This window comes from Etheostoma cragini, chromosome 2 (assembly GCF_013103735.1).
Source record: "Etheostoma cragini isolate CJK2018 chromosome 2, CSU_Ecrag_1.0, whole genome shotgun sequence".
Classification (NCBI taxonomy): domain Eukaryota; kingdom Metazoa; phylum Chordata; class Actinopteri; order Perciformes; family Percidae; genus Etheostoma; species Etheostoma cragini.
Window position 1 is genome coordinate 21,052,748 of NC_048408.1, and position 16,731 is coordinate 21,069,478.

Sequence of the window (16,731 nt, forward strand, 5' to 3'; positions counted from 1 at the left end):
CAGGTTTTTTATGATGACATTGTTGTTTGAATAAGATGAGTGAAAGTGTGTCTATGTACAGTATTTACCTGTAAGTGTCTCTGTGTCTATTTGAAACCGTGCTGCTGCCACTTGCTAGGACACTCGTGTTAAAGAGATTTTTTTATGTCAAGTTTTTTTATCCTGGTTAAAAAGGTTTGAATAAATGAATGAGGGAATGACCCTTTCACACAGTCCATGACAAAAAAGTCTTTATTACATTCAAAAGCCGTTGCACATTCACACCATGAATTAAGTTAAATCAAGTGTAACCAAGGTACAAATACATTCCAAAAACTTCATCAGACTGGATGCTTGGTCATTACTGCCGTCTGGCGACAGTAAAGAGAACCCCTTTTTTGTCAGGCTGTTGGTTTCACTTTGGCCCTCCTGAGCATAACATATGTATATGAACTTGAATATTTTATCTGGAAAACTCCAAAAATTGTAGACTGCTCAAGTTCTTCTCCTTCATAAAAAAACTGACTTAATAATAACTTCATAAAACTAACCGTCCTACCTCGAGTATGTCTTTGCTTGGCATAAAGTAATACTGATGGTGTATTTTATTTATAGACTTGTCAGTCTGGATTCAAGATTATAATGTTGCATAGGTATTCATCATTCCTTTTTTCATTATTGAAACTGTATCTACATTGGACAAAAGATAGCCTTCCACAACTCTTTTTGCGGCTTGTTCTGTATTGGAGTTTATTAGCATTGATTGTGCACCTAATACACAGACTGTGTTCATAACACACTTTTGTTTTCTCTCAAACGCTGTTCTGACCTCACGGAGGGTCCATCTTCACAAACTCTAGCAGGGTAAACAGGCATTGTTATACATTATCAAACTAAGCTTTTACAGAGTATCCTTAATACATGTCAATACATATTTACCAAAAGTACAATAAGTATAACCCAATATGTCAGCCTGAATAAACATAGCAACACAACGCTAAACAAGATATATCTACAGCAGATACGATGGTGCAGCCACAACAAATGATGATGATGATGATGGGTTAAAACATTTCACTTGGTGTAAGCACCAATAGCTTTTATGTTGCGTTACAACAACATATGTGTCTACAATATGTGACATGTGCATGCATTTCAGGTAACATGAGGTCAAATCTAAGCAAAGAATTAATTGTTAATAGGTCAAATATTTCTGGTATATAGTGATGGTATACATTCTGGGGGAAAGAAACATTTTCACCGCCACCATGCAACACTTCAGCTCAGCATGTTTACTTAAGCAACTGATTATCATCTGAAAATTGGAGAGCAAAATGTGTCGTTATGTTTTTTTAATGGTTATTGACTGTCCTGTTATGAACGATTTGTGTTTTTTGTTTTTTTTTTTGTAATGAGCACAGTGCACAAAATTCCTAGCAACTTATTTCCAAGGCAATAAAGTATTAAATCTTCATTTTTTTAATCCAGGACCCTCAACAAAAACTCTCCACTAATACGTTGAGGCATACAGGGAGACATAAATGCAGCTGTAAAAATCACACACACAACACAAATTCATAGAAAACAATGAATAAATAAATAAATAATATGAAAACAAAACAAATAAATGACAAAATAAGTGATGAAAATGAAAAATGGTGTTTGGTGGAAGTTCTCTTCCACACGCAGTACAGCAGATGGCGCTGGAGACCATCCTTTCTGCTGCTGCTGCTGCTGTCTAGGGAGGAGAGGATGAGTCTCTCCACAGTTGCAGACCTTCTGGTGAATCTGGAAAAACGGGATTACATAACAAGCATGGACATTGCTGGCACACACAAACATATAAATAACTGGGTACATCCACAAATATAAAAAAAAAAAAAAGATAGAAGGCTTGCTCACATGGAAGACCACACATGAAAGTCCTATGCACGTTTGCACTGTAACATTGTCCTGTACAGAGAGAAGACGTACTGGCCCTCTGAGAACGAAATGGCTCAGACAGACCAGATGACACGATACTGTGACCTTCATACATAACAGGACTTATGGGAAACACTCCCAGTACCACATTACCGAGAATAAGACACTGTTAAAATGAGCAGTGCCAAGAGAGAAAAAGATAGAGAGAGAGATGAAGAAGTTGTAAGAGAATAAGAGGAGAGAGATAAAATGTTAAGATAGTTCTGTAAGAAATCCTTTAAATTAAACTCAATCATAGTTCAGAGCATGCTGGCTCACTGTCACACTGCCATGTCTTACGGAGACAACTGAACACAACAGAGTCGGCGTTAATGTAATTAGTAGGCCAACACCTGTGCCTGATGACATTAAAAACATATGGCAAACAATGGAGTACCGAAAGGCGGCGCCAATGGGGCACCGGTGCCGACGTGAACGGCATCAACGAGACCGTCTAAGAAGGAAAATTTCAGTGTTTTATTTCGGTGTTTGAATTTACGCTACACTCGACAGTAGGTAACGTTAGCCTAACTTTAGCTACCACAGGATAGTTAAATAGTGTAAAGTGTGACTGTATTTCACTGTAGAGGACTCCAACACCGGGACGCAGTCTGCTCTGCAGCGCAGCAACTTGGAATTAAACAACACAGTCTTGCTTAAAACCGGTAGCCCCGTGGTGCATTCATTGTTATTGTAAAATACCCTTTTCCCATCTGGTAGATTTTTTTGTCTTCAACAACAGTTTACTGATGAAATACGTTTTTGTTAAAAGTTATAGTAACATTATTATTACATTTACCATATGGCCTTATGAATAAACAAGCCGTTCTTTAATGTAGCAAACTGTTAGTACTCTTCTTATTTCTTCTTCTTTTTTAACTTTATTAAAAAAGTATCAGTCCAGGTACCGTTTAGGCACCAATACTGCTTTGAAAGTATCGCTTTAGCACGAATATACATACATAGTCAAACATATAATTCAAATGATAGAGTGATTAGGTGTTTAAGCATAAGCAATGTTAATAACCAAATGTAAGTTGCTTTGGATAAATGTGTTAGTTAAATGACATGTAATGTAACATTGAGGCATGATGCCTGCACCCTGAAATCAAAGCAGCCAAATAGAACTCAGCCATCATTCATTTTTTTAATTACACCTGTGCTTTTTGTCTGTGGCATGTCAAAAGGTCTTCTGTAAAAAAGGCCTTTTGAAAGAGCTTAGTAGTTTGTTCCTTTTTTATTGTATGGACAAAGAAACTGAACGCCATTCTACATCATTCCTCTTCTTAGAGAAGGAGACAAGCAGCTCTTTCTAAGAAGATGCTGATTCTCATCTGGGCTCACAGCCAAACTAAAACGGAATAGATTAGATTAGATTATACTTTCTTCATTCAAGGGGAAATGTCCGTACTTGAATGACTGTGATTTCTTACATTTTCAGAAATATTGTTTTCCATTGAAGCTGATCTCTAAAGTTTTCAAAATGAGTCAATCACCACTTCCCTAAGTAAATATTTGCTCGCATGACAACTACGGCTATGAGTTATTGTAATATTGCTGCATACCATTTTATTTCCAGTTACAGAAACCTGTGGATTCAGTCTGAGTCACGTTCTCATATAAAAATATTTTGACTGTACTTTAGTGAAATGTTTCCTTTTGATCTAGATGATCAATATGTTAAATTCCATCCACATTCCCATCCTTTTATAGTATAAGATGACTAAATGACGATGGAATACTGTGGTCGATTTTCCCACCTCCTCAGCCAAAACCGTCTCATAACGGATTTATTCCTCTCCCCAAATGATTAGACCATCACCAAACCAGCTTACTCTGAGACTAAACACATGTTTGTGTGTATGTTCATGTAAAGCTGCGACCCTCATTACACATAGCTGATCTCCTAAACATTGATTTACTCTCTCTTCTTTTTGAGGCAAAGTATGTTTAAAGAAAAAGGCCGACACATTTCAGAGATCCTGCTACATTTTCATATATGATGTTAGAATTTTCTCCTTTCCCATTATCATTTACTTGATACAGGTATTGTTTGTCTGCAATACTAATTATATTTCCAAATGGTATTGTAAATTGTTTTGCTCTAATCTAACTGTTAGTAAAAAGTAAAAAGTTAAGACTTTTATTTATACTCCTCATAATAATAATAATAATAATAATAACAATAATACTCACTATACCAAGTTTTTAAAGCTGACGTTGGCTATTTTTTCACCTGCTTTTACACAAGAAAACACTTTTATACAACAAAACATTCAACTAAACAACTGGTGAAATTGGATTTTTGGCCAAAGGATGGAGCAGGATTGTTATGCAGCAGCGATCAGTTCTGATCCTCTCTTCTTTCCCTCTCCCAACTTGCCTGCCTCCTTCTTCTTCTCTCATGTGGATGAGGCGAGAGCAGCATGAGGGGAAACACACAACTAGGCTCATCTGTACCTTACTGGGGCAGCTGCGCTGCTTTGCTTTCTACTCTTTCTTTCCTCCCTTCTCGCCTGTTCTACGCACCTCAGCTCTTTCCTTTCCCTATTTTACCATGCTTTTCTCTGGGGTTTCTCTCTTTTTGGAACCCATTTGTTTTATCTTTCGCTATCTCCCTTCGCTGCCCTGAGTGCCTCTACCTCTCCTCTTTTTCTCTGCTGTTCTTCATAAGTTTTCTTTGTCTTATCTCCCTTTTTTTGTCTTCAAATGGTTTCACATCTTATCAACCATCCACTAATAGATTCAGCTGAACAGCGCGCTTCTGGACAGAAGTAAAGCCCTTTTGGACATTGCAGGAGCTCTTATGATATAAGAAAGTAGAGGCTACAATAAAACTGAATTATGTTGTTCTGATGGTTGGACACTATCTCCATAATGTTTACCAGGATCTCTTACAGTAAGCCAACTGGGAGCAGGGAAGAAGACTTTGAACATTTTAATTGATTTTCTACTCCAGAATGGGTCAAATGTTCATGAGCACTACAGTTCTTTCTAGTATACAGTATAAAGGAATTCTGGGCAGTGTGTTAATATGCTTTCTTGATTGGAGTTGGTTGAGCAGATAAACACCACTTTTATGCGTATATGTTATATCTAAGTTGGATACTGTCATTTTTTAAACTTTTGCACAGGTTAAACAAACAAGACATAGAGTGCTATAGTCAGATTTTATTTACCTTTTAACAGAGCTAGACCAGCTGTTTCCCTGCAATTTAAGCCAATCAGCTGCAGGCTGAAGAAACAAACGTGTAAACAGACATGAGGGGGGTATTGATTTTCCATCTGTTTGCACACTGCAAAAAAAGCTAATAAAAATGTTTCCCAAAATGTCAAACTATTCCTTTAAATTTCTCATTTGATTTGCCATGTCTTAATGCCAATAAGAATACCAGCAATAATCCAGGCTCTCCTTCAGTCTAGAGAATATAGCCTATGTTATTTAATCCCTTTGCTATAAACTCTCTCTCTTTCTCTCTCTCACTGAGTATTATGTCCTCCACACTACCGAAAATAACTCTTGGTTATCCTTTGGGAAATACAGCAGAGCTTTGCTGTAATAATCTGTGTTTGTGTGTGTGTGTGTGTGAGCAAGCACGTGCAGCCACATTGATACACTGTTATTCATTACCATGTACACATGTGCGCATTTTAGTAATTCTTATTTCATGTAATATGCTTAATTCCTCTTCTGTTGAGAGTCCAGCTCTCTAGTTTCAAGATCCAGAGACATTTTCACATTTGGCAGATTAATCCTTTGAGGTCAAGAGAGAAACAACTGCCAGCAAAGTTTCACTGACTGCAGAAGACATTTCAGAGCTGAGTGACTAATTTCATCACATTTAGATTTCCTATCCTCTCTCACTGTGCATGTGTGTGAGTTTGTGTGTGTGTGTGTGTGTGAGTGTGTGTGTGTGTGTGTGTGTGTGTGTGTGTGCATGAATAACTTGCATGGGACATAAAATGTTGCTTAATCAGCAAAGTCAGACAGGGGCCCCGACAGGAGAAAACAACCACGGCAGCAGAAAGAGAGAAAGAAAAATATAGGACAACTATTTTAGATGGTGGTGTGAGTGGTAAAAAACAGAGAGAGAGAGAGAGAAAGACTAATTGAACAAAAAAAAACAGATTTACCACTCTCCGAACACAGACAAAAAAATCCTAATATGGCTGAAAGTGAACGGCGTGGTTACAAATGAACTAAAGAGAGAGAAGCAAATTGCAGTAGACAGAAAAGACACAAATACACAGAAACAGACAAAGAGTAACAGACAAATGACCTGAGAAAGAGATATGGAGAGATAGAGACTACATTTGTAAAACGCATTCTCTCCATCAGTTATTGTCCCAATCAACTTTTTACTTTTTTCATACTCCACAAAAACATACATAAACCTGTTTTAACGAAAAACCTACTGATATCATTAACAGTGACAATATAATATGAGCATGCTAAATTACTCTAATGATTCAGTTCATTGCTTTGCCATTCAGGATCAGAATTAGTCCCAAATAGTAAAGCATAGAATGTAGCTACTGATGTTGCAAATCGTCATCTTACATTGTTTCACTTTGGTTTAATGCAGCTTCTCTTGTCTTTTAGATGGCTACAAACACACATGACCTGTATACATATAGTATACATGTAAATATACATATCTATACTGTATATATATATGTATATACAGTATATATGACTTATAAATATCTATGTTCATGTATTTTGATGTTCTACATTAGGCTTAGAATAAGCCATATATGACACTTTTGCACATTTACCATTAGATAGTTTTCTTTACTTGCAGCTATGTACTATGTGCTTGTGTATTTTTGCTACACAGATTAGTTTTGAAGCAGAAAATAAAAGTTGTGAGTGTGTTTTTTTATAAAGAGATTATCATAGTACAATATATGTGGGACCTAAAGTAAACAAAGGTGAGTGCCCATCAAAGCTGACCTGTGTACATAATGAACATGGGTGATTCACCAACATAACAGAAAGGTTCATGTTTTTTGAAGTCATATTCCCCATATAATTAAACTGTAAATTATTAATGTGGTATTCTTTGAAATCCCCACAGAATATAAGTCTAAAAAACTGTTAATAAATATGATATTCCAGTGATTCCAAATGCAGTGGGAGATCAGACTGAGAAAGGAACAGCCGACAGACAGAGAGAGAATAGACAAGGGTCAGTGTGGCCTCCAGCTGTTACACATGAATAGACCATTATGTGGAACAGAGGGCAGCAGATGGTTAGTCAGCACACTTGCTTTTTGCTTGACTTGAATTTTGTCGCTTTCACCCATGCATTGTTTCACTTTTTTCAATTTTGTTGTCACTTTTCTCCACAAGTTTGTGTCACTTCTTTCAACTTTCTTTTAGCATTTATTTTCCGTCAACTGGTATAATATCGAATATTAAACACTGAAATGCATAGGGAAATAATTATTTATTTTACTCACTATTTGTTTTGACAATTTTGGTTAAGAAAAACCAACAGATTTCTGACATGGAAACATTTTGAAAATGGATCAAATTTGACCCTAGGACAACCAGAGGGATAAAAAACAACATACTTAACCAACACCTGATTTAATCACACTCAAAGCACTCGGAAACATCAACTCACACGCACACTCAAATATATGAGTTGACGCAAACACACTAAACATTAAATGCACTCGGATACAAAAAGATAAGATACAAACAGATACACTATTCAATCTCAACACAAATACACACACAGTGGTCGGGTCAGTTTAAAGTCCACGATGGCCGCCCACTGACAGCACGGTATGAATGCATTATGCAACACACAGCATTCAACAAACAACTTCACTAAACTCTATTTTATATGGAACAATTGTTCCTTGTTCCCTTGAGTCTTTATATGAAATGAATTGAACTGAAGTAAACTGTAGCACACATTTGTATAACCTGTTTGGTTATGTTTATCTTTAGAACTAAACAGAGGGTATACAGGGTCATGCAATCCTACAATATGACATAGACATAATAATTCCATTTTAGTAAATACACAACTCAACATGTTACTTTTGAATGCTTCATAAAGCCAGAGAATGTTACAATGTCTTGTCAGCACCAGTGTGTCTGTGTGCTTGTGCAGTTCACTGATGGCAACAAATCTGTTGATTTACACTGTAAAGATATACTGGCTGACATTTGGACCTTACATGACCCATCCAGTATTAGGATTTCCAATTTTGTTTCCTGGTTTCTGGTAATTTTAATCACCCTTTGCCATCTGACATAATCCAGCCAAGATTACATTAACACCATTAAACGTTTTGCTACACTTACTCTTCAGTGCACTGAGGTCAGCCTTTTCTTCACATGACTGGAGATTTGAAGGTATTTGAAAGTAAAGGAAATTAGCGTTTGACTCAAATAAGTTTCTTTAATAGTCTCAATTGTCAGTTGCATTACGTGTAAATCCCTCGGTTCTTATCAAAATCCAAATTTCTTTTCTGTGTTGTGCCATTGCAGGGAATAAGTCCCAGCAGGGATTAACAGCCTTTACACAGAAGATAATCTTGACATGTCCCAGTAGGAAAAACACAGGTAATTTCAATGATAACATCAAAGCGGCCCGCATCCCGTTTAGTCTTTTCAGTTTCAGGGCTAGTGTGCTTGAAGACTCACTGGTCGGGCTTAATTGGTGGGCACATATGGAACAGAGCTGTCGTTAATGACTTTTGTTCCACCTGGGTCAAAATGTCTGCAGTTAAAATGGTCTAATGTTTTAAAGATTCTGTACTTGACACACAGTTAACATTAATATAGCAGCAAACTAATATTTGCCATGTAAAGACATGGTGGAGTAATGGCATCCTGAAGAGAGAATTAAGTCACACTCCCTCTGTGTGCTTGTAATCCATGTTTCTCTGTTCTTCGTTTTGATAGCCAGGACAGACACGTGTGCATGTGAATGCCTTGACAAATTGTTGGTATTTGAAAAGTTGGGAAACAGTCTGTGAGAGCCATGTGGAGGCAATCCTATCTGCTTTTTTTCAGTATTTTGAGTACATCCCCTTAAACTGATCAAGTCCTATCATACATTTTTGAGTTTAGCTATTTTTAAGTTGTTGGGTTTAGCTATGTTAAGCTATTTTAAAGGATTATCCGGTTTCAGACGTTTTCTTAGACAATCTATGAAAGGCCTAATTTATGCCACTGTGAGATGAAAATCTGTTAAAGCACCATGCTCTCATTCATCATTTACGTGTCTCAGAGACTTTGAACTTTGACACATATTTTTGAAAGAATGACAATGTTTGCTGCTGTCCACACTGTCTGCGGTTGACACCTTGGAGATTCTCTAAACCAGCATGATATGCACATAAGTGTACCCTGAGGGTGGGGGGGGGGAAATCGATACAGCATAGTATCACGATACTTTCAGTGGCAATACTGTACAGATACACAGGCGCCACATATCAATCTTTTTTTTTATATTGGTCAATGTCTGCTGACATTCCCATTATGACATGAGTCATACCTGTTGCAAGATGCAGGCAAGACAGTGCCATGTGTGAGTGTGTGTGTTGGAGGAAGAGTGTTTTTTTTTTTTTTTTTATTATTTCGCAGTGTCTACAAAAATCTGAAACAAACACATCTTGATGTGCCATACCTGTGAGGTGGATGGATTATCTCGGCAAAGGAGAAGTGCTAACTAACAGATGTAGAAAGATTTGTGAAAGAAAATAAGAAATAAGTCTTTTGTTTGTATAGAAAAAGTCTTAGGCCTTTGAGTTGAGCTAGTGAAAAATGGAGACAAAAACAAAAGTGTTGCATTTATAATTTTGTTCAGTGTATATGATCTATAATAGACTGCCTTTCCCTATATTAAAAACACATCCATTATTAAATCCCTTTGGATTACCAAAAAACGAATTTTATTATTTTTATGATGATATTATAGGAAATTTAGAAATAATGTTTCTTTAAAACTAAATGGTACCCTGTAGCATCATTTAACTTAACATTTGAACTTCAACGTTAAAGATCCGTACAGATGTTGTCATCCAGACATAAAACATTTCTAAGTATATACCACAATAATCAGCTTCTTCACTGCCTTTTTTTGCCCAGTAACCATTTCCAGTAGCCGCGGAGTCTTCAATGTTCTCCTCAGCCAGGCAGTGACATCATTCCCCTTTCACCCAGTTCTCTGACGGCTGCAGCACGAGGTAACTAGCGGTCAAACCACGATGCATTCACGCGCTCTTCCAAAGTTCGTACATCCAAAATATCAGGGTAACATATATAATAGAATTGGACTGTTTTTGTCAGAATAAATAATAAGAATAACTGACACGTGACAGTTTATTGCACAATAAAAGTCACACAGCGAGAGGTCTTAAGTGAGTCGGACAGTGGTGTATTGGTGGAAAAAAAGGTTTCCATGTGAAACCACAAAAGCTATGGGTCTAAAAAATTAATAATGTCTTGAGAAAGCCAGGATTTATCTTTTAATTTTTGAATGTTTATTAGCTAAAAAACAAAAGTAGAGTTTAAGAAAATTCTACAAATAGGAATTGTATTAATCACATTGACTAAATTACAAAAAACTCCCCAACAACTGACATTCAAAGGGATCATCATTAGTCAACATGAAATACCACACGATTAACCCACAGACCACAGAGGCCCATTGAGTTTAACTAACATAATTTTCTTAATGTAATGACGAGCTGTGTAACCCGGTCAATATACGGCTGATGATCAATTCTTTTTCTTCTTCTTGATTTATGGCATTCCCAATATTTCCGACAGCACTTGAAGGTCACATACTTGCCGACGTTGCCATCAGAAGGAGAAACCCAAAACACTGTTTATCCAACACAGAATGCCTGCAGCCGAGCGAGGTCGTTTTAGTGCGTATCGTGTATCAGTATCGTGGCATTTTCGAGAAATGTTTCCCATCGTTTATTCATTTCATTCGATGTTTTTACTGCAACATTAACATATTTGTCTTGCGCAGTTCTTTCCGCATTCGGCTTTGTGTAAAGTCAAATGCCTGATGCATTGGTTTAAAAAAAATACAAATAATAATAAACAGAACATTTTAGGGCAATCAGTCTTTTTTTCAGTCGGCTATATCAAGCAGATGTGACACATTTTAGCTGTGCAGAGATAAATATAGGTAGTCAGTAGGGTACCACCCCCCCCCCCCCCCTCTCATTCTGCTTCCCTTCATCATAGGCTACACTGTGCTGGGGTTACTATCGGACAAAACTCCCCTGCTCCTTCATTCTCTGTGCTGGGGTTACTATCGGACAAACCTGCCATCCTCCTCGTCTTCTTTCTCTCATCCTGCTTGTCTGCACCCGCATCATGAAGCCAGGGCTGCATCTAGCCATTTTGTTACGTGTTCATTTAGCAAAGCAAGGATGAAATGTTTATGCAGCAAGCATTTTTATGAGCTCGAGAACGGAAATCACACGGAGGAAATTTGAGACACGTTGCAGTTTAATTTATTCTTACAAAAAACACCGGAAGACATTCCCAGCTGCAGGTCTCGGGTTACTGTCGGTCAAAGTGAAAATGAGAAGGTTAATAGGCCTACAGTTACATCCGTTTCTGCTTCCTTTTTTAAAATGAAAAAAAGAATTCTACAATTAAAATCAAGTCACAAAATGCTTCCCTTTCGTCAAAAATAAAGGATGGAGTGATCATTAGGTCAAACTGAATAATATAAGTGAATGAACAAACTGTTACGTTTCAGTGCACAACAGGTCTGTTATACTTACTTAGAGGTAAGGAGCTAAATGGCCTACTGTCTATTTTTCAGATCACACAGTACCAACTCTGCTTTCTAAAGAGTTTCTGTATTACAGGTTTGGTAGGTACAAGCTTTTTACTCAGTCAATACTAAAGGCGACCGACTCAAACACTGCAATCAGTCTTTTCTTCTGCATGGTTTGTAGCGTCTGATGAAGCTGCATGTTGCATGTCCGCAAAAGCTGTGAGCATCCATGGTTTTACATGTTTCCATATGATTACAGATTTCAAAATATAGAGATCCATTTTTGGGATTTTTTTTGAGTGATCTAAAACATTGTATTCTGGCTATTTTTCAATGTAAACTTTGAATGTCTGCTGACTCGTTTAGTTCTTTCAGGTTAAGCCGACTTGGATAAACTCTTAAGCAATGCAACTGGGACAATCCAATTTGGATTACAAGAACATAATATTAAAGCTCCCAAAATGACAGCATGATCACATGACAATATTGTTGGATTGTTCTATCTTGTGACAAACAAATGCACAACACAATTGTAATTTGTCCTCTCAAGATAAATGGTTGGTGATGTATTAATAACTAGCACACATTTTACCTCAGTAAAAGAATTTCCCTTTTAACCTTTGAATTAGATCACGAGTGTGGTGATGCTTCTAAATGTTAAATGAAATTCTTCTGAGACTTAAACACAACATGAATGGACAGTTACTTTATTACGGAAAAACAACAATTACTTATACTGTTACACAACTGAAAAAAATCCTCCTTTAGGCAGTCTCAATGCATTTTCTTTATAGTTCCAGTGTCTAACGTTTTGCTGATACACGCGTATCAACAAAGATTTTGTCCTAATTGTCATACCTTTCCTCAACTCACGTCCGAGAGCGTTTTAACATCATCAGTGGGTTATAGTCCAGTAATCCCATCAGTCCTGATTGTGGAAGCTAACTCATGCTGTGCCAGCCATAACATACCATTGTTCTCCAACCAGTGGGAATAACTGCACTTGACAGCTGACTACACGTAATCCAAATGAACGCGATATGGACTGCTGAGCTCTCCACAAAAAAGAGAGATATTTTGAGGTTTGGCCATTTTACACAACTGTCTTCATAGCCACACATCTTTCTCCCTCCAGTGTGATTTGATGAACATTGACTGTTCCTTCACACTCCATCTCCAACTTTTGTACTGGACTGGCCAAAGGGGCCAACCTTGTACTTGTGCACTGTATTTTAAAACCATCAAGTGATTTTTTTTTGCAGTGAATTTTATTCTTGCAGTTTAGTGTCCTTAAATGTCCTAGCTGATTAGATTAACTGAGGAGGTCTTTATTGTTCTAAGAAACTCCAGGCTTTGAATGAAATAGTCTTGCCATTAATGAATAATACAACACTATTATTTTAGAATCACCATGAAATCTCATGCTTAACCACTTTGTGACTTTTGGTCTTCACAGTAGAATACATTTAAAGGTGCTTTAAGCGATATCACACATGTGTTTTTGGCTACATCACTTGTTGTTACAGCCAACATCTCCTCACTATCTGCGAGCTCCCTGTCCCCAGAACCCACGGTCTCTGTAGACAGCCCAGGGTCTACAAACGGCAACAAAAACAAACTGTGCCCACCTGCACCACGAAGCAAATACAAACCGGCTTCCAGTGTTCCAGCCAATAACCGACAAGAAGGATTTGGGGGTGGGGGGTTAGTGCGCAGAAGCACAGAAGGGAGGGGGAGGGGATGGGATGAGGAAAGAGGGAGGGGCGAGCTAGTCTTGTTTTCTTTGAAAATAATTTGAACGTCAACAAGAATTAACGTCACCCAACACCGCATAGAGAACCTTTAAATGGCAACCGCACTTTACAATATCTTTATTTGACGCCACTTTACTTTGAGCCCACCTTCTGATCATGGTCTGTTGTTTGCCTGTTTTTCTTGTGTGTGTTTACTTGTTGTTTGTTTGTTTTGCATTTATTGCATAGAAAAGGCTGCTGTAATAAGGGAATTTCCATGCTGTGGGATGAATAAAGTATTATCTAATCTACTATAATCTAATCTAAATGTCACTCACTGTAGTACATAGCCATTTCTACATCAGAAACATTTCACACAACTTCAATATTCCTTAGTTGCCCTGAATTCTTCAGAAAAAATAATGAGCTATTGTATTACTAAGTCATCTTCGATCATCATTCAACGTGAAGACTGAGTCAATCATCCATCTTCATCCATGCAGACCGTTCCTGAGCTTCTCTGATTGATTAAATGACTAATCCCTTTGATTAAGATCCCCACCCTTCTAGTGAACTTTTCAGCAACAATTTGGGACATGCGTACTCAGTATATATATACATGCACCAATGGAGAAATGTCAGAGCGAGGTGGCTGCAGCTGTCGATGGACAGGCACCCCTAGCAGGAGCACCTCAGCATTGCCCAGTAGGGCACCGATCCTCCAGATAACAGTCTTGAGGTTTATATGAGGACTTGAACCAGTGACTCTCCAGTTCCCAACCCAAATTCCTACAGACTGAGGTACTGCCAGCCCATGCCTGTGCTTGAGTGGAACAATAAACGCTCATGTTTGATCATTTCAGGAGGGTTTGACAATGTTTGACCGAGGTTGTTTGAGGAAATAAATAAAATTCAACTTTCCTGAGGAAATACAAAACGGGGGAATGTTGATGTCCAATATGTCACTGGAATACACTGCGTTTTTGCTCCCTTTAACACAGAATAAAAGTCAGTGAAGGCACACTAGGCCAGATAATCACTGCCACATGGTTGCCCTGTTCTTTGTACATTAGTTGGCCTGCAGGCTCCTGCAGCTTTTCTCAGACATCTACAAAAGAGAGCCATTAAACAAATAGGATTAGTGTTACAGGGAAATGTTGCTGTTTGTTCTAAGGATTTGTCAACAGGGCAGTCAAAAAGTGTCTAATGGTGGTAGCGGGGGGGTTAGCTGTGGTTAAATTTTTATGTATTTGTGTTATCTCTTTACAATATGCAGTGCAGGGTCATAATGTCCATCTTCTATTTAATGCTCTACTGAGTTGTATTGACTTAAGGCATGGGTGACAATCAACAGGCATTGTTCAAGTGTAAGGAAAGGTATGTTAGTTGTCCCTCTTGACCCAAACTTTATCATTATGAAGGCAAAATGCCTCTAATCATTTTTGCTAACAATGTCCTCTCTCAAACCACCTTTTAGTTGTGTTTAATCTGGTGTTGGTGGCAGGCAGCCATGCAGGCAGACCCAGATATTGGAGTGATGACATCTGAGGTGTTTACAGTTGCTCCTGAACAGAATGCGGTTTGACCGCAGACCGATCCAGTTACATACTGCCAGTCTGTCAATGTTTAGCCATCAGTGGGGTTAAAACGTTTTAGGACACACTCACTAAGCAGGCAGCAAGACAATGGAAACTGCATTTTAACTTGTTTCAGGAAAATACACTTAAGCTACTATGCCGGTTATATCAATTCTTCTTAATTCATGGTAATGTTGCTGTAAATATTATTGTGTCATATTAAGGCTGGAGCCTTCAATTTTGTAATCTATTAATAGCCTTACAAACCGACGCTTTAATTAGTTTACCAATGTCTTTACTTTCATGCATGTCTTACATAAAGTATAACGTAAAGCGATGGAATACATGGAAATACATGAATAGAACATTTCAAAAAGTATTAATCTGAATGCCACGGTCTTCTATAGGCTCAGGTTTATTATTTGGTCAAACTGAAAGTGATTATCAAATTTAAGCATGATTAGGAGTGGCAACCAGTGGCAACTCTCAGCAATTTACCTGAGCCGTTTTCTCTTATGAACTCCGGACACTGTCCGCAGAATCAGCGCCAGACAGTTGCCCTTTGTCACACGACAGGAGACTGTCCGTCTCAGATGCGTTCTCACTTACTGTAGATACTTGTTTGGTTAAGGCAAGGGGGGTCTCTGGGTAGAGCTTGCAGGAGGCAAGACATGACACAGATTACATCACAGTCACGGTGCCGGTTCCTAATTTGGTCACAAAGAACCAAGTCACTTGTCGGTCCTTGAATTTATCTGACAAATTTTGGTGTTGGCCCTTACCAACAGCAGTTTCAGAATTATCATTGCCATCTTCATGTAATTCTTCATCCTCTTATGTTTGTTTTCTTCCGGTTTTGCGCAAGCAGTGATAGAAACGTCGTCAACGCCACTCTTGCTCACTGTGAATTCTTCCGACAATGACCGGTTCAATTCACAATAGAATGGGCTCAATCGAACATTGTACTAGTTGGCAGGGTAAAGTCCGTTTGATGTCCGGTCCAACTGATTGGCACATTTGCGTTCTCATATGCAGCTCCTCCTTGTAATGTCTAGCTAATTTCTGGGTTGCAGCACATGTGTAAACTTAATTTGTTTTTGTGTTTGCTAAATTACTTCTTGGTAAGGTGAGTAAACCTTACATACTTTCATTTAACTTTAATTGGTTTCAAAAGATGTATTATTCAATTTAAAATTGAATAAGTTGTTTAATTAATCAGTTAATCAACAGAAGGGCACACACAACATCAGTATTACAGCAACAGGACCAACATGAGCAGTAAGATCAAGGTGCAACGGAAAGTAATGCCAGTGCTTGTCCTAACCAGATGTTTCAGTTTATTTGTATATTTCTAGTTATCACTTAAACCATCGTATTCTCTATTTTACAAATAACCATAGAAGAACAAGAGACAGAATCTTTGGGGGACTTTTTACTTACGCTGAAAAAATATTGTAGAAAACTAAAATCAAACAACCTAGCTATGTAAACTCTCTCAAGAAATGTTAAAAATTGACTAATTTTCAACTTGCTAAGAATTTTGCACAGAGATGTCTAGTAGAAAAAGTGTATCTTAGAGTGCAGCAACTTAGAATCATAAAATAGGTTATGTTGCAACAACTGTAAAAGAAAACAACACACTACTGCAGGTGTAGTGTGCTTTGCTGCAAGCATAGCTGTAAGTAAGCCTGGTGTCCTCGCCAGGCT

The 16,731-nt window shown here is 37.8% G+C and overlaps 1 long non-coding RNA gene across 1 annotated transcript; it reads left to right on the forward strand.

Moving 5' to 3' along the window:
* The first annotated feature begins 754 nt into the window (after nt 1-754).
* On the forward strand, nt 755-16,088 carry LOC117935431. The gene is made up of 3 exons (XR_004654758.1): nt 755-766; nt 10,201-10,203; nt 15,994-16,088. It is a non-coding gene; the product is annotated as an uncharacterized LOC117935431 (long non-coding RNA).
* Nucleotides 16,089-16,731: the final 643 nt, after the last annotated feature.